The sequence below is a fragment of the Mercenaria mercenaria genome, unplaced genomic scaffold (genome assembly GCF_021730395.1).
Source record: "Mercenaria mercenaria strain notata unplaced genomic scaffold, MADL_Memer_1 contig_2934, whole genome shotgun sequence".
In the NCBI taxonomy this organism is placed as follows: Eukaryota; Metazoa; Mollusca; class Bivalvia; order Venerida; family Veneridae; genus Mercenaria; species Mercenaria mercenaria.
The window spans coordinates 20857-40902 of NW_026461027.1; the positions used below are offsets into that span (position 1 = coordinate 20857).

Consider the following 20046-nt stretch of genomic DNA (forward strand, 5'->3'; position numbering starts at 1 on the left):
TCATTTTTTTTCAAAGAAAATCAGCGAAGATAGAGAAATGGTTCCATTTTCTTGTTACTTTGGATAAGCATATCCTTTCGAACTAGTTAACAAACACATGGTTCAAATGTTAGAATATCATAAGAGAAAAGTAATAGGAGGAAAAAACTGATCCTAAATTTAAATAGTAACATATATGGTACAGACAAATGTGAACCACAGAATGGGCATTATCCATGAAATAATATAATGAAAAATCAACTACAAGGTAACATGTATAAGGTATTTTATTTTGTTTAGTATATATTCTATTTTATTCATTGTGGTGTTTTCATATAAATACATATAAATATATATAAATACAAATTTCATAAACGTTGATCTAGAGTTGTCACAGGAGTGACGATTTATACCCCCAAACATGACCTTGTCAAAGAACTAAGCCAATGTCAAAGCTGAACTTGCTTGACCTTTGACCTACTGACCTAAAAATCAATACAGGTCATGATCAACCTCCCTATGAAGTTTCATGATATTCGGCCTAAGTAAATGTCCGGAAAATGTTTAATGTTCCAGGTCACTCTGACCTTTGACCTTTGGAACTCAAAATCAATAGGGGTTATCTGCTGGTCATGACTAATCTCCCTAGTAAGTTCCATGATCCTAGTCCAAAGCGTTCTAAAGTTATTGTCCGAAACCGTTTTAATTTTCCGGGTCACTGAAACCTTAAAAAACAAAGACAAATATCAAACAGGGAATGCCACGTACCAAACACGCAGACTCCCCAAAACGAAACTCACAGCACGCAGACGCGTACACCACAAGCACACACACACACATACACATACACGCGCACACACACAAAGCCATCACATAAGGACAAAACGAACAAACAAAGGAACACAGTGGGGCACCGCCTTGGAACGGTCAGTGGCAAAAACACCACTGGGGAGCTTAAACCGGTTTATGGTGCGCACCCAACCTCACTCTTACCCCCATTATGTTCCAAAGACACGGGACAGTGTAAATAAAAGTTATCCCCTCCAGGTGAATCTCTAACACACGTAATGGAAACAAAAAGGCATGACATGTAAAACACAAAAATGCTCGTGTATAAATATATAAAAAGCAAACCTTTAGAACCAAAAACGTATGTACTCAATGCCTTTGCAGAAGACAGAGCAACAAGAGAAACACCCTTAAGGGCACGACGAAACAGGCCGGAAGACAGATATCAAAACAGTTCAGTCCTGGTAGGATTTAAAAACTGCTCATCATAGAGTCCTCCCACTCTTCCGTCAGACACAATCAAAGAGGGAAGCGTAGTGTCCAACTGTAAACGGGTTGAAACTAAACATGCGGTATGTCTCAAAACAGTTGGGTCGTAACCTCTTTTTATAAAACGTTTTATAATTTTACCAAATACATTTGGAAAATTACCATGACCCAAGATCTTACGAAGTTTGTAAACCACATCCCCATAAAAAACGGGTTTAGAAATACCTTCTCGCAGAAGTGTCTTTAAATTACTATTGAATTTTAAAACTAAATCAGAATTACGATAGTAAAATTTAGCAAAATATTTACGCAATTTGTAATAACGGTAGCCTTGCTGAAGAAGTTTACTTGTAATATATTGATTACGTTCATTGAAATGTTTGACATGACTACACGCTCTAGCAAACCGAATTAATTGAGAAATATATACCCCATAAGATGTAGCCTGAGGTACATCCCCATCCAAATGGGGAAAATTTACAATACTAAAATTAAAATCATCTCTCTTGTCATAAATTTTGGTATGTATAATATTGTCATAAATAGAGAGATGTAAATCTAAAAATGAAGCATCAGTATCCGAATTGTTAGTTTTAATTAACTGAAGCTCTCTAGGATAAATAGTACCCACCAATTGACCAAAAAACGGATTATCCATATTAAGAATATCATCCAAATAGCGTGATGTATTATTAAATGCAGTTATAATATCTGCCTGCGTATCTGGAGAAAGGCTCAACATAAAGTCTCTTTCATAACAATATAAAAACAAATCTGCGACAAGGGGTGCACAATTTGTTCCCATGGGAATACCAACTACTTGTCTAAAAACTGCATTCCCAAACCTGATGTAAATGTTGTTCAATAAAAAGGAAAGGGCTTTACAAACTTCGTCACAGGTCCACATTGTATAATGTGAGAACTTGAAGTCGAACTTTAAAGTCGAACTTGACCTGTATTTTATAATGTTACACCTGTGTACAAAAAATTATGATCCTAGACATAAGCGTTCTCAAGTTATCAGCAGCAAACTGTTTAACTGTTTAAGATTAACAACATACAGACCAAGTTTCATTAAGATATGGTCATAAATGTGGCCTCTACAGTTAAACTAGCTTTTCCTTTGATTTGACCTGGTGACCTAGTTTTTGATTCTACATGACCCAGATTCAACCTGGACATTGAGATCATTAAGATTAACATTCTGACCAAGTTTCATGAAGATACAGTCATAAATGTGGCCTCTACAGTGTTAACAAGCTTTTCCTTTGATTTGACCTGGTGACCTAGTTTTTGACTAGTTGACCCAATATCAAACTCGTCCAAGATTTTATTGAGGGTAACATTCTGACCAATTTTCATTAAGATTGGGCCAAAATTGTGACAAACTGGACATTGAGATCATTAAGATTAACATTCTGACCAAGTTTCATGAAGATACAGTCATAAATGTGACCTCTAGAGTGTTAACAAGCTTTTCCTTTGATTTGACCTAGTGGCCGAGTTTTTGACCCCAGATGACCCAATATCAAACACATGTGTGTAAAAGTCCCTTAAGAATGAAAAGAACCTGGAGTATATATAATTATGCACACATATATAATTCAAACTGAAATAGCTGAAATCAAAGCTTTGAGAGAATAACATCATTCTTGCCTCTTTTACATTGTGAAATAAAGTTTGCATGTATGATAGTGAGCCTTTAATTAGTTTAAACTAATTTGTTTTAGCTCGATTGTGATGAAAGCTTCAAGCTTATTGGAATCACTCTCAAGTCCGCTTCCTGTAAAAACCAGTACTGGTGTCAGATGAGAAGTCATGGTCGTGACCTCAGTGCAGCTCAAACCCACAACCCCTGGATTGAGCGGCCAACACCTTATCCACTACACCACCGCTCCCCTTCCTTGTAATCTTAAATTTGACTGATCAACCACTTGGGAATTCAATGTTGTAAACTGTGGACAGCTCTTCAATTCAAAACTGGGTCCACAAACTGAAATAAAAGACAAACGGAGCATAATGTTTGGCTTATAACAATATAAATACTCAAAGTCAAACGCAAATGAAAGTTTGCACTTTTTAAATTTGAATATTCTTAAGTTCTAAAAGAGGTATCCGTCTACAATTTGCAACATACTTTGCTCGAAGCAGGTAGTATTGATCTTCCTTCAATTATACAAAAGAAAAAACGGGGTGGGGTCAAGATAACTAGCGATAGTGGATTTTTGCACGATTTGCATGTGCTGCCCATAGGAAATGTACATGTCTACAAAAACTTGTTTTGTCAGTTTTCTTAAACCTTTGGTGAAAGGAAAAACACATTAGATTTCAAATCTTGCTGTAATAAAATGAAATTAGTGAAACTCAGCTAACTGAATCATTAACAATGCTTCAACAGGGTGACAATGTTATTTATGTCAGCAGAACCTTAAAAGTAACCTTAAAGTAATGTCATAATTCTTTTGCACCAGCAATTTCAGCAAATTGGTCAAGTTGATGTACGCCATAGATCCAGCAGACCTCGGCTGACAACCACTATTCAAGAACGGAATAAAACTCCTCGTGACGTTATTCTACTGTTACATTAGGCCTAAGCATTACCATATTAATGCTTTAATAAATAGTAGAGGTGGTCACACACGATATTTAAATAAAATTAGAGATGCTTTTGAGAAAAGCGCATGTCTCCCACAACTACCTAATCATCTAAATAGTAAGTCAGTCTTTATATACTGTTTACTTAGAGCACATGTGCATGCGCTTTTTTGACACCAAAAGGACCCGTATACTACTTTTAAAAGAAGTAAAGGTGCCGGTTTGAGTTCAAAAATGCGCAAGACATCCAACTGTTTTTTGGTAATTCAAGGGCCATAATTCCATAAAGCCTGGGCCGATTTGGCTAGTTATCAAACTTGGCTGAGCACTTATTGGCAAACACATTTTGTGCAAGTTTGATGAAGATCCGATGAGAAATGTTCAGACAAACTTTGTAACTGACACACACACACACACACACACACACACAGACTGGAGTAAATCAATATGTCTCCCACACCACTGTGTGGTGGGAGACATAATAATGTTGAGGAACAGGCTGTTTTTTGTCATCTGACAAGAGAGATTTACAACTTCTGTTTTTGACCCATGTAGGCTTTGAATAGCCAAGAATCCCCATAAATGTCAAACTTTTGAAAATAATCAAAACATATCAAGTTGGCCATAAACTGCACTTAATTTTTGTACCAAACCTGACATAATTTTACACAAAATAATCTACTTCTGACAACATAATCTACTTCAGTTGACAAAAACCTGAGTGCACACTTTTTTTGGCGTTTGCGTTTGAGTACAGGTATATATGTAAAAATATATATTAAACAATGTGTAGTATCTGACTCTATAAAACTATGAAAATTTAAAAGAACTAAAACAATTATGTACACATGGAAATCATGACAATAAGCAAGTGTTCAAAGTTTCAAAGCCGCTTTAATCCTACCATATTTTATGTGACTGTACCAAGTCTGGAAATTGTTTAATGGAAGTCTTAATTGTCACTTTTTGTTCTTTGTTCAATTTTTGAATTCCGAATTTTTTTTCCTGATTCCCTGGTGGTTTCCTATAAAATTTTTCACTTTTTATTTCTTTATATTTACAGCATTCCGCAAATCTTTTCGATTCCAATACTGTGAGTCTGCCCACTTTTAAAGGTATATCTGCCCTCTTCTACAGTGGATTTCTATTGAAATCAAAAGTTTTAATTAAATTTACCTGCTTTAAGAATTAATTTTATTTCAGAAAATCCAAGATACCACAACGATTTCAGGTTTGGTACAGTAACATTACAGAAATTATTGGCGACAATCATTTTCAAAACATTCAAAGGAAAATTTAGTTTCATCTTTTCCACCACTACTTCTAAAGTTCTTCTGTTATATTATTTGAGTATTGTTGCAGAGAATAAAGGATAAACTACAGAATTAACACAGATAAGCACAAATGTTAGTATCAGTGTATGACAAATCAATTGCCCAGAGCCGGCAGGATACCAAAACAATTAAGATGAGCAGCAGCTGAATAAATGATATCTCTGCTATCCTACTTTTAATTAATGTACAGATGCTATCTCTTAGAACCACTTAAAAGCGCTGTCACATGAGAAAGCCCTCGACAGCCCTCTTGACTATTTTGATGCTGGATAGAGAAACTCACTAGAGTGTTTAATTACTCTGGATATGAATATGGATGAAAATATTGGACAACAGCCGGAGTATTACGTATTAAAAGAGCTAAAAGATAAGGTATATCAAACTATTAAATAAGTACCAAAAAGCATCCAAATTAAAATGAAATTCAAAGTCATTTATGAAATAATTGGTGCAAGAGTAATGGCTCATGTAGGTGATGATGATGAACAATAACTAATCAAATCTGTTTATTTATGAATGAGATAGAGTGAAGGTGCACCAAAACTTTAACATAAAATCATTAAGATATGGTCATAAATGTGGCCTAGCTTTTCCTTTCGATTTGACCTGGTGACCTAGTTTTTGACCCCACCTCACCCAGATTTGAACTTGACCTAAAGATCACCAAGATTAACATTTTGACCAATTTTCATAGTGATATTGTAATATATGTGGCCTCTAGAGTGTTGAAAAGCTTTTTCTTTGATTTGACCTGGTGACCTAGTTTTGACCGCAAATGACCCAATAACAAACTTGTATAATATTTTATTAAGTGTAACATTCTGACTAAGTTTCATTGAGATTGGGGCAAAATTGTGACCTCTACAGTGTTAACAGTCAAATTGTTGACGACAGACAACAGGGGATCACAAAAGCTCCTTGAGCACTTTATGCTCAGGTGAGCTAAAAAGCCAAATTTGGAGTACAGTATGCTCATGTTAAATTAAGAAGCCAGATCAGGACTCGAACCTGAGACCTTCCCAAAACTATATGTACAATAAGTTTGGGACGCTCTTCCATCTGAGCTATCTGGCAGTCTTGCATTCATCTGCAGTAAGATCATACAAAAAATAGCAAAATTTAGCCATGACAGCCCTTATATCGCTCACCTGAGAGGAGTTGTTTGCTTGAACAAATTTCTTAGTTAAAGCTTTATAAACAAGAAAATTAGGAGAGTGGATGAAGGTAAAGATTATGCATGATTATTTTTGAAATCTGTAAAAAAATATTACAGGTGGTCCAAATCCTTTTGCTGTAGCTTAGAAAACAAGAAAGTAGGTCAGTAGGTCACACTGATGATCATTGAAAGTCTGTTTAAACATTGGCATGCAGAAATTTACATGTCATCTGAATTTCAAAGCTGTATCTTAAAAAAACGAGAAAGTATGTCAGTAGGTCACATTCAAGGTTACTGAAAATCACTTTTAAGATCAGTGTGCAAAAGTGTACATTTCATCCAAATTTCAAGGCTGTATTTAAAAAAAGAAGAAATAGGCCAGTAGGTCAAATTCATGGTCACTGAAAGTCAGTTTTAAGATCGGTGTGCAAAACTGGACATGTCATCCAATTTTTCATGGTTGTATCTTAAACAAGAGCTGTCCCTAAGACAGCCAAGCTCGACTATTCGAAATATTGTCCCACAAGCAGGAAAATATTACCCAAAATGTTAAATATCGAAAGAGGTTTAAGTTCAAAAGGGGACATAATTTGACCAAAATGGATATCAGAGTTATGGGACTTGCTGCTATCAACTAGTTTTATAACCCCGAAGACACACGTGAAGTTTCAATTCAAAATCTGCATTAGTTTTGGAGATAGTAACTTGCATGTAAAACCTTAACCAGAATTTTCTAAGTCCAAAAGGGGGCATAATTTACCCAAAATACATGTCAGAGTTATGGGACTTGACCCAGTGAGGTTGGTTATTGACCTAGAAAAAGAAAAAGAAAAAATAAGTTTCAAATCTATATGCCTTTTAGTAATAGCTGTATGTTATTGCACGCAAAACTTTAACCAGAATTTTCTAAGTCCAAAAGGGGGTATAATTTGGCCAAAATGAAAGTCAGAGTTATGGGACTTGCTGCTATCAACTAGTTTTATAACCCCGAAGACACATGTGAAGTTTCAATTCAATATCTGCATTAGTTTTGGAGATAGTAACTTGCATGTAAAACTTTAACCAGAATTTTCTAAGTCCAAAAGGGGGCATAATTTGCTCAAAATACATGTCAGAGTTATGGAACTTGACCCAGTGAGGTTGGTAATTGACCTAGAAAAAGAATAAATAAGTTTCAAAGCTATATGCCTTTAAATCATATGTACTTGTATGCAAAAACTTAACCAAGGTGTGACGCCGACGCCAGGGTGAGCAGAATAGCTAGACTATTCTTCGAATAGTCAAGCTAAAAACAAGAAAGTAGGTCAGTAGGTCATGGTTACAGTCAATTGACCTCTTATTATATAAAGAGGTCATAATGTAATTATAACAAGAGCTTCGCCAAGCGGGGTAATATACGCCCGAAGGGTTACATCAGAGGATGGCAGCAAAATGACTGTTGAAGCCCAAAGAACAGGAACAACAAAGGGAAGAAACTCCCGAAAAAAATATTCTAAGTTAACAAAAAAATTCTTACCAGGTACAGGTATGTCAAAATACACATAAAAATTGGAGGTACCATCCATGTTGTACCACAGAAAACGGGTCTCGGTTTTTCCCTACGGCCAATAATAAACAAGTTTCAAAATAAAATATTTATAGTAATATAAAAGGGAAGTAATTAAACAAGAGCTGTCACAGGAGATAGCGCGCTCGACTATTGCGATGCTGGATAGTGAAACTGGGCACATCTGAGGAAACTAGAGCTGTCACTGGAGTGTTTAATGACTCCAATTGTGGATGAAGATATTGCACAAAAGCCTGAGTCTATGTCAAAAATATCAACTTAAAGTAATAAGAGAGGTAAAGATAGCCAGATTTATATAGCGCCCTTTTCATGATAAACACGTTCAAAGGCGCTTTACAGCAACTGCAGTCACCGAATACACGCGAAGCCGTCTTTCCTGGGAAGAACCAGTACAGGCCTCTAGTTAGGTGGGAGACACTCAAGAGCATCTCAGAAATTTTCAGTGCCTGGACTGAGCTACATGTTTCAAATGTCAAACTGATGATAAAATATTAAGAACATCAGTACAGTCGACATTGTATTAAGAGACCGCCCGAGTGACTGCTAAAAAGTGGTCTCTTAATGGAGTGGTCTCTTAATGAATTTCAGTCAGGTGAAGAGAAAAGCTATTTTTAACTGTTAATGTAACTGTATATATCATGAGCATACATATATGTATATAAATTTCACGAACTGAAAATTATAACTTGATTGTTCGTCAGTTGGATTGTTACAAAGGTTTATTGCATCCAGGCAGGTGCCCAATGTACTCGCTAATTACACAGATGAAGAAATACCCGGCAGGAATTTGGTACCAGGTTGCTTAATAGATACTTTTGTTAAATACTTTACCTGTCGGGACTCCATTAAAGTGGTCGCTGGTCGTTTAATAAAAATCGTTTAATGGAATAAATTTATGTACTGAAAACGTTCCGGAGGGATTTTCACCGGTCGTTTAATACAAAAATCGCTTAAGAGAGGTGGTCGCTAGTACGATATCGACTGTACGTCACATTCATGGTCAAAGAAATTCAGTTTTTCGATTTGTGTGCAAAACTGTGCAAGTCATAAAAATGTCAAGGCTGTATCTTAAACAAGAGCTCACAGAGTGATCTTGACGCCCACAAATGTGCCATTTTTGAGTGTTCCAAATTTCAAGACTTACTGACTAGCTCGAGGTCAAATTTCATTTCCGTACACAACACTGTGCATGTGGTTCGTTCATGTGGTCAAAATTTGAAAGCTGTAGCTTGAGAAATGTGAAAGTAGGTCACTAGATCAATTTCAAGGACAAAGTTCTTTGTACACAAAACAATGCATGTGCATCAAGTTTGAAGGCTGTAGTTTGAGAAATTTGAAAGTAGGTCACTAGGTCAATCTTAAGGTCAAAGTTTATTTCGGTACACAGAACTATGCAAGTGGTCCAAATTTGAAGGCTGTAGCTTGAGAAATGTGCAAGTAGGTCACTAGGTCAAAATCAAGGTCAAATTTCATTTCAGAACACAAATCTATGCATGTGGTCTAAATTTGAAGCCTGTACCTTCAAAAATGTGAAAGTAGGTCACTAGGTTAATGTCAAGGTCAAAGTTTGTTTCGGTACACAATCCTATGCATGTGGTCTAAATTTGAAGCCTGTAGCTACAGAAATCACACATGACCTTTGACCCCTAAGTGTGACGTTGACCTTGAAGAGAGTCATCCGAAACATGCACTTTGCATGCCGTCTTGGTGTGGTGAACATTGGTGCCAAGTTTCTTTGAAATCCTTCCAGCAGTTCATGAGTTATAGGGCGGACACGAAACAAACTGATATGACCTTTAACCCCTAAGTGCGACCTTTACCTTGAAGTGAGACATCCAAATCATGCGCTCTGCACGTCCTCTTTGTATGGTGAACATTAGTTTCTTTGAAATCCTTCAAGGGGTTCATGAGTTAAAGAGCGGATTTATTCTTGTTGAAGATACTTAGTAAGTTTGTATCAAATCAAACCGTAAATGAAGTCTCTCTATGACTGCAAAAGCTAAAATAGCAAATTTTGGGCCTTTAAGGGGCCATAACTCTGGAACCCATAATGGGACCTCTTAAGTTTTCCAAAGGAACAGAGATATTATGCCAATACAAGTTGTATGCAAGTCTGGTTATAGTCGATGACAAAATGTTATCTCTATTGTGTTCACAAGCCAAAAATAGCAAATCTTAACCCTTTAAGAGACCGTAACTCTGCAACCCAGGATGAGATCTGGCCAGTTTCAAAAGTAAATGAGACATTATGCCAACACAAGTTGTGTGCAAGTTTTATTGAAGTTGATTGCAAAATGTGGTCTCTATCATGTTCACAAGCCAAAAATAGCAACTTTGGCCCTTTAAGAGGCCAAAACTCTGGAACCAATCATGGGATCTGGCCAGTTTAATAAATGAACCCAGATATTATGCCACTACAAGTTGTGTGCAAGTGTGATTAAGGTTGATCGCAAAATATGGTCTCTATCGTGTTAACAAGGTAAAATTGGCAAATTTTGGCCTTTTAGGGGCCATAACTTATGATGTGACCTGCCCAGTTTTCGAAAGGAACTGAGATGTTATACCCATACAAGTTGTGTGCAAGTTTGATAAAAACAAGCAAATTCAAAATTTGGTATCCCCCCGCCGGAAGGGTTTGTAGTGAGGAATAGCAAAAAATTACACCTAGCAAAAAGTTAAAGATGTTACTTAGCACAGCTCGACACTAACACTGGTCCGCGGCCAGTGAAAAGCAACAAGGACCAGTGAAATATTTGGATGACCAGTAACTGTTTCACTTAAAAATTTAGTGGAAACTGCTCTTCAGACCAGTGGCCCAAAATGGTTAGTGTCTAGCCCTGTTTGAAGTTGGAAGCAAATAATTTCATTAATCAATATCATTTTAACAGAAAATGAATGCTTTTTTTTTTTTTGGTGGGGGGGGGGGGGGGCAGTTGGAGAATGAAAGAACTTTAATGAAATTCTACCAATTGGTTGGTTTGTTATGTACAAATCTGTGGATTTTTTGACAATTAAAGGGCAATAACTCTAAGGGAAACTGAATCCAAAATAAAATAAATTGACAGACATCATTGTGGTATGCTGGTTCATGTTTATTTCAAGTTTTATGAAATACTATCCCATAGTTACTAAGAAATTGCTGCAGATGGACATTTTTGGGCATTTTTCATTAAATCAAGGGCAATAACTCTAAAGGAAATTGACCAATCAAAAAAAAACACAAGAGGGGCAAGATGGCCCTAGGTCGCTCACCTGAGAAACACACCATAACACAACATATTAAACAGTGTAAACATGTTTGACCTAGTGATTTCATGGAAAAAAATATCCTGATCAATTATCATTAAAATTGGAGCAAAAATCTTGAGTATAAGTAAGTATTTTATTTTATTTGACCTAGTGACCTAGTTTTTGACCCCAGATGACCCATATTCAAACTTGATCTAGATTTTATCAAGCCTATCATTCTGACCAAAATTCATGAAGATTAATTGAACTAGAGCTATCACTAAAGGTGATGAATGTACCCCCCGCATGCACTGACACAGTACATTGCAATTTGACGCACACAAGATTGCATAATTATGTGGACTGTATGTATATAGACTATATGTATACAGTATAGTAACAAAAAACAAAGTCCCATAACTATGCAGAATATTTATGTAAAAGAATGTAACATGCAACATGGATGCACAACTAGGGTTGGTACTGATCACTTGTGTGAAGTTTCATTAAATTGTGTGCAAGGGTTTGGTAGATTAGGCACGCACAAGATTGCATATGCAGACTGTATGTACATAGTATGTTAACAAGAAACAAAGTCCCATAACTCTGCAATTTAAGTCACTGAAAGAACCTAACATGCCCCATGCACAACTAGGGTTGGTACTGATCACTTGTGTGAAGTTTCATTAAATAGTGTCAAGGGGATGAGGAGAGATGGTGTGCACAATATTGTGTCTATGTATATAGTATAGTAACAAAAAAACAAAGTCCCATAACTCTGCAAATTTTTTTTCTGAAAGAACCTAACATGCCCCATGCACAACTACTGTTGTTACTGATCACTTGTGTGAAGTTTCATAAAATTGTGTCAAGGGGATGAGGAGAGATGGTGCGCACAAGATTGTGTCTATGTATATAGTATAGTAACAAAAAAACAAAGTCCCATAACTCTGCAAATTTTTTTTCTAAAAGAACCTAACATGCCCCATGCACAACTACTGTTGGTACTGATCACTTGTGTGAAGTTTCATTAAATTGTGTCAAGGGGATGAGGAGAGATGGTGCGCACAAGATTGTGTCTATGTATATAGTATAGTAACAAAAAAAACAAAGTCCCATAACTCTGCAATTATTTTTCTAAAAGAACCTAACATGCCCCATGCAAAACTACTGTTGGTACTGATCACTTGTGTGAAGTTTCATTAAATTCTGTCAAGGGGATAAGGAGAGATGGTGCGCACAAGATTGCGTCTACGGACAGACGGACAGACAGACAGACAGACAGACAACCTGAAACCAGTATACCCCCCCTTACAACTTTGTTGTAGGGGGGTACAAAAATACAGCCTCTATTGCATACACCAGGTTTTTCTTTGATTTGACCTAGTGACCTAGTTTTTGACCCCAGATGACCCATTTTCAAACTCGGCCTAGATTTCATCAAGGTAATCATTCTGACCAAATTTCATAAAGATCAGTTGAAAAATACAGCCTCTATCGCATACACAAGCTAAATGTTGACAGACGACAGACAGACGCCGGATGCCAAGCGATCAGAAAAACTCACCTGAGCATTGCTCAGGTGAGCTAAAAACTTGACAGGCATCATCGCAGTTTGTTGGTCCATCTTTATTTCAAATTTCATGAAATTCTACCAGCTAGTTACTGGGAAATGGCTGCGGACGGACCATTTTGGGCATTTTTCAGTAAGTAAAGGGCAATAACTGTAATGAAAATTGACCAATCCAAAAAAAAAAAACTTGACGGGCATCATTGCAGTATGTTGGTTCATGTTTATTTCAAGTTTCATGAAATTCTACCTGCTAGTTACTGAGAAATGGCTGCGGACGATGGACGGACAACGCCATTTCAATACCCCTCTCCAGATTTCATCAGCGGGGGATAATAAAATACGAAATGTGGTCTCTATCGTGTTCACAAGGAAACTGTGGACGGACGGATGAAGGGTGATCACAAAAGCTCACCGTCACTACGTTACAGATCGAGCTAGAAAAGGAGAAAGTGTAAAAAAAACTTTAACCAAGGTTGGAACCTGGAAAGTCGCCAATACCAGGTCGAGAAGGATAGCTCTCCATATACTTCATACAGTCGAGCTAAAAACAAAGCAGGAATTATATAATACTTCTACTCAAATCAAGGGAATTTATGTATCAAGAATGTGTCTTGTCTCATTATACTCTTTAGTTCTTATTCCTGGTTTGGCACTGTGCTGTTAAGATGAATTATTTTACTTATTTTTAGGTGGCATGAAACTATCTTCATAGTGGGTTTCTGCCCTCTTGAAAGTTTAAGTTTTAAATTTCATAATCACAGTTTGATTGAAAAATGTATAACTATGAAGATAACCGCTTTATATTTTTCCAATGATTACTTAAAATATAATAAAATAAAAGGGTTAGTAATTCTACCAATGTAACCTGCAAAGGTAACCTACATTTGCTCTCCACGGCACTCAATTCAGTCCCAGCTACATCACATGAACATGTGTAAACCCAATGGAATTCACCTGTAAATGACATTGCTCTTCTTGAAACAAATAAAAACTGTGAAGCCTGAAATATGAAAATACCCACAGGCATTATATATTAACATAAAAACAAGAGGGTCATGATGACCCTGGATCGCTCACTTGAGTAATATCAGCTACATGTTTCAAATGTCAAACTGATGATAAAATATTAAACAAGAGGGTCATGATGACCCTGGATCGCTCACCAGAGTAATATGAGCTACATGTTTCAAATGTCAAACTGATGATTTTTAGAATTTTTTTGGAATATTTTCTGATGTACAATCAAGTAACCCCTGGGGCAGGGCCAAGTTTAACCCGGGGGTCATGAATGGAACAAAGTTTGTAGAAATCTACTAGGCAATGTAACATATCAAATATCTAAGATCTAGGCCTTCTGGTTTATTTTTAGCAAATTTATGAAGATTTCCCTATATACAATCAAGTAACCCCTGGGGCTGGGTAAATTTGACCCTGTGGGATCCAGATTTGAAATTTTTTTTGTAGAAGTCTACTAGGCAATGCTACACGTCAAATATCTAAGACCTAGGCCTTCTGGTTTATTTTTAGAATTTTTTTAAAGATTTTCCTATGTAAAATCAAGTGACCCCATGGGGCCGGGTCAATTTGATCCCCAGGGTCATGACTTGAAAATTTTTTGTAGAAGTCTACTAGGCAATGCTACACGTCAAATATCTAAGATCTAGGCCTTTTGGTTTATTTTTAGAAAAATTTTGAAGATTTTCCTATGAAAAATCAAGTGACCCCTGGGACGGGATCAATTTTGACCCCGGGGGTCATGATTTTAACAGATTTTGTAGAGGTCCACTAGGCAATGCTACACGTGAAATATCTAAGCTGTAGGTCTTCTGGTTTATTTTTAGAAATTTTTTGAAGATTTTCCTATGTAAAATCAAGTGACCCCTGGGCCGGGGTCAATTTTGACCCCGGAGGTCATGATTTGAACAAATTTTGTAGAGATCGATTAGGCAATGCTACATGTCAAATATCTAAGCTTTAGGCCTTCTCGTTTATTTTTAGAAAAATTTGAAGATTTTTCTATGTACAATCAAGTAACCCCATTGGGCAGGGTCAATTTGATCCCGGAGGTCATGATTTGAACAAATTTTGTCGAAGTCTAGTAGGCAATGCTACACGTTAAATATCTAAGATCTAGGCCTTCTGGTTTATTTTTAGAAAATTTTTGAAGATTTTCCTATGTAAAATCAAGTGACCCCTGGGGCGGGGTCAATTTTGACCCTGGGGTCATGATTTGAACAACTTTAGTAGAGGTCCTCTAGGCAATGCTACATGTCAAATATCTAAGCTCTAGGGCTTCTGGTTTTTGAGAAGAAGATTTTTTAAGATTTTCCTATGTAAAATCAAGTGACCCCTAGGGCGGAGTCAATTTTGACCCCGGGGTCATGATTTGAACAAATTTGGTAGAGGTACACTAGGAAATGCTTCACACCAAATATCTAAGCTCTAGGGCTTCTGGTTTTTGAGAAGAAGATTTTTGAAGTTTTTCCTTTCAGTTGCCATGGCAACCAGAGTTCTGCATGGAATTCAATTCTTTGAACAATTTCTAAAGAAGACCATCCAAGGAACATGCCTGTGAAGTTTCATCAAAATTGGCCTGTTGGTTTAGGAGGAGATGCTGTTTAAAGGAAAGTGTGGACGGACGGATGGACGTCGGACGGTGAGCGATCACCATAGCTCACCCTGAGCACTTTGTGCTCTGGTGAGCTAAAAAGTCAGTAGTGGTCGCTAGTACGGTGTCGACTGTACGTCACATTCATGGTCAATGAAATTCAGTTTTACAATTTGTGTGCAAAACTGTGTAAGTCATCAAAATTTCAAGGCTGTATCTTAAAAAACAAGAAAGTAGGTCAGTAGGTCAAGGTCACAATCAAGTGACATCATATTACTTGGGTCATCAGGTACTTATAATTACTGTAAACCTAGAATTGTTTTCGCGCTTTTTTAATTAGCGCCTTACGCGGGTAGTATATTTCCGTGAAATTAAATAGCCGCGAAAAACTTTGTTCTAACAAAAACGCAAAAGATTCTAGCTTCAGCTTATATAGATCGCTATAAAATGGTTTTGTGCTTACACATACCTGGATAGTAATCATTCATATTCTAGCACCATAATTGTATAACGTGATTGCACAAATCCACATTATTTCAATTGATTTACAATTTACTTATTTATGAAGCAACAGCATTTTCAATATCAATCCGTAAGACAAGCAGGGGATAAAAACAAAAACAATATGCATCTATCGAACAACATAAACATGCAATTTGCAGTCGGCTGCCAATACCATATATTATTTGTAAGTAAAATATTGTGTCTAATTCTGCTAAGTGGGATTAATTGCCTATTTAAATGGCAAACAAATGACAGTGTGATAACAGCAATTTACTGACTGTCAAAAATTGGAGGTGTGAATAACCGTTGATATGGATGAAAAGGATTAGGGTGCATTTATAATTGAAGGATACAATAAAACTGAATGTTTTCGAGAATACTATAAATGCAACTATGCAGTGATAGATACTTACCTTATAATACTAAATATGTTCACTTGCGACTTCATATTCGCGGGATTCGCGATGGATATCATTCCGCGAAGATTTGTATCAGCGAAAATGTTCATGTTTTGAAAAACGCGAAATATAGTATCCGCGAACATTTCTAGGTTTACAGTAAATAGTCTTGGAAATAGGATCAGATTATTTTTTAAGTATTTTTCCTATATAACTCACATAATAACTAAGAGACCCCAGGGAAGGACCTCTTTTAACCCCAGGGGCATAATAAATCTGAACAATTTTGGAAAAGGACTACTAGACAATGCATCATACCAAATATCAAAAGCCTAGGTCATGTTTCTGACAAGAAGATTTTCAAAGCTTTTTCCTATATAACTCTAAAACTTGGGACCAACAGGGCAGGGCCTCTTTTCACCCCAGGGGTACAATTTGACCAATTTTTGTTGAGGACCATAAGACAATGCTACAAACCAAATATCAAAGGTCTAAGAGTTGTGGTTTCAGACAAGAAGATTTTAAAACTTTTTTTCCTAAGTAAGTCTATGTAAAACTTGCGACCCCCGGGGCGGGGCCATATTTGACCCTAGGGGGATAATTTGAACAATCTTGGTAGAGGACCACTAGATGATGCTACATACTAAATATCAAAGCCCCAGGCCATGTGGTTTTGTACAAGAAGATATTAAGTTTTCCCTATATAACTCTATATAAACCATGTGACCCCGGGGTGGGGCCATATTTGACCCTAGGGGGAAAATTTGAACAATCTTGGTAGAGGACTACCAGATGATGCTACATAACAAATATCAAAGCCCTAGGCCCTGTGGTTTTGGACAAGAAGATTTTTAAAGTTTTTCCTTTCAGTTGCCATGGCAACCAGAGTTCTGCATGGAACTCAATTCTTTGAACAATTTTGAAAGGGGACCACCCAAGGATCATTCCTGTGAAGTTTAGTGTAATTCTGCCCAGTGGTTTTCAAGAAGAAAATTTTTTAGGGAAATGTTGACAGACGGACGCCAGACACCGTACACCAGACATTGAGCGGCCACAATAGCTCACCATGAGCCTTTGGCTCAGGTGAGCTAAAAACAACAAAGAAAAGACAAATTTTAAAGATCTTTAATAAAGCTTGTATAGACTGACCATAAAGAAGTTGTAGGAATTGACTTATAACTGAATATCATTTGTTTAACATGATTACTGGTAAATACAACATTACTTATTCAATATAGGGTCATATTGTTAAATAGAACTCTTTCTTTTAGTTAATGAATTTGAGTGGCTAGTAGAATCTGTCTTTAGTCAGATTACTCTGTAAAATTATCTATATAATACTTAAATAGGTATTGTTTCTTCCTGTGAACAGTATAATAAATAATGCTGCAAGTATAACTCTTACTTTCAGGTCAGACACTCCTATTACTTTTCCCATAGACTTCCATTATAAGAAATTACCCTGTCACATGACCCAAAATTGAGAAATGACCATTAAAATGTGATTCTTTCAGTAAGACAGCATTTCAGACACATAAAATAGCAATTTTATATAGGCTAATCCGATCAAATTTCTTACAATTTTTCTTCAGACAAACCTACCCCCTTTCTTGAATGGCATTTACAGGCAAAATGCCCACTGTCACCTACTTTCCTAAATACAGAATTGTAAAGTCTACCATTCAGCCAGACACTAGTAAAATATTCCAAATTTCTCAGAAAACATTATATTGCTTGATTTTGACACAAATTTTATAATTGTAAACATAACCTTTTTATCCAATCAGGTTACGTCTCATTGAATCTTAGGGGTTTCCCTACACTTTTTTCAACCAATCAAAAGCCGGCTTGTAATAACAATCTCTGACCTAGAGAATATAAAATTTCAATATACATGCCTTTCAGTTATTATACTTTTAAAGTAAACACTTACCAAAGTAACAAATGTGTTGTTTTCACTCTCATCCAAAATTCTAGCCATCAGTACCACTTTCTGTATAGTATGTCACAGTGTCTTATGTCAACTGTACTGAAAATATGAAATAAAACTGCATTTTCTTATTCAAATGACCACCAGGAAGTCAGTGTTGATGCAAGATGTCTAAAACCCCTCCTGTATTGAGTGCATGTAGTCCCCTTTAAATAAACACTACTTACATACAATATTAAACATAAATGCTGCAGCAGGGTACTGTTTTCATACCCCACCCATCACTAAAAACAGTGATTTTTTCATTGTCAACACATTTTCTCAGCCTACACACTATTTACACTACCATTACAATATTTTAGGACTTACAGGTCTTCAGATAAAGCCCCACTGCAGTTGTTTCCATCAGTTTCTGGCCATAGGGCCACAGATAAAAGCTGCTATTACTAATAAAGACACAATCACTTGCAAAATAACCTGCAACATTCAATAAGGAGAAGCATATAAATAAATTTACCCTTGAGAAGTACTTTACTCTCAAATAAATAGCTGTCAAGCATCCCTAGAGTGCCATTTTTAGGTTTATTTTCACACAATTTTAGACCATGGACAGCCTAAATACATCTTTTAGAACACATTTTTACAATTAAGACTGTCTGTCAAACTACTTGTACATAAAATAACATTTCAAAGCCCAAAATACCTTACTGAAACAGTTAAAAGTTGAAATATTATAATTATAAAGAATTAAAGGGAGACAGTTCACTTCTAATATGTACCATTATTTCAATTCTGATTACTCCTAGATTCAATTGTGGCATTTTTTCTGACAAAGTCACTATTACCTGCACTGAAAATAAGTTATAAAACCTGTACATAATGCTGTAAATCTATTTAGACATGTGTAAACCTATCCAGAAGTCATTTTGTCAGAATGAGAAATAATTTTCCAGCTCTATCCAACATTTGATCCTCAGAATGCCTACATAATGTGACTGTAGCCTGAACACTTACAAGTACAAGTACAAGTAAAATAGCTATATTTTGCAATATGAATTCCAATTGAAACAAACAACACCTTTTACAGTATTAGTGATTCTGGGGCTGCAGTGAGTGTCTTTTTCTCTTGAGAATATATCACAAACTTCTTGTGCTTCTTCAAGCACTTTTTTGACATATTCTTTTGAGCAGGAAGCTTAAAGATATCTTAATATTCAAATTTCAATGTAACTCCTGCTTTCAATTCAACTTTTGAGCAACTGAATCAGTGAAAAACATCTGATATGAATTAAACATTATCAGTTGTCACCAAAAAAGGACAAATAAAACAGACAAAATTACATCCCGCAGACTGTTATTGCTTCAAGGAAAAGAGAAAAAGTTTCCATATATAATGCAGAAGGTTGTAGGAGCAAATTTTAAGTTATGCCTTTCTAAAAGAATGTATTTCAGTGTCCTACCTTTACTATTCTTCAACATTTTGTTTTGAAAGCCTTGCCAGGAATACAAACCTATTACTCTTTTTATAGAAGTCTTTATGCTAAATATGTACTGAGCTAACTGCCCAGGGCATTTGTATCTCACATTTCAGCCTTTTTCAGTATTTTTTCATTTTACAGATCAACCACTGAGGATTGTTTGGCTTGATGCAATGACCTTAAACAGTGAAATGATTTTCCAGGAAGGTCTATACACAACAAGCTGGATTTTATGGGGGTTTGTAAATTTCTTCATACATTTTTTTTTTTTTTTTTTTTATAATTTATTTCCATTTCCACATCCAAAGTATCATACATTCATCACAAACATTGATTTTATGTGCCAAAAAAGATATTTACATAGAATATCAAGCGTAGCTGGAAAAATAATTCTACCTACATAAACAAGATTTTTTTG

At 36.1% G+C, this 20046-nt stretch overlaps 1 long non-coding RNA gene across 1 annotated transcript; it reads right to left on the reverse strand.

Annotated features, from left to right (window-relative positions):
* Positions 1–262: 262 nt before the first annotated feature.
* LOC128552594 (uncharacterized) lies at positions 263–19681 on the reverse strand. The gene is made up of 5 exons (XR_008369117.1): positions 18668–19681; positions 18154–18249; positions 13593–13710; positions 2193–3250; positions 263–704 (listed from the first exon to the last, which is right to left on the reverse strand). It is a non-coding gene; the product is annotated as an uncharacterized LOC128552594 (long non-coding RNA).
* Between the last annotated feature and the right edge of the window lie 365 nt (positions 19682–20046).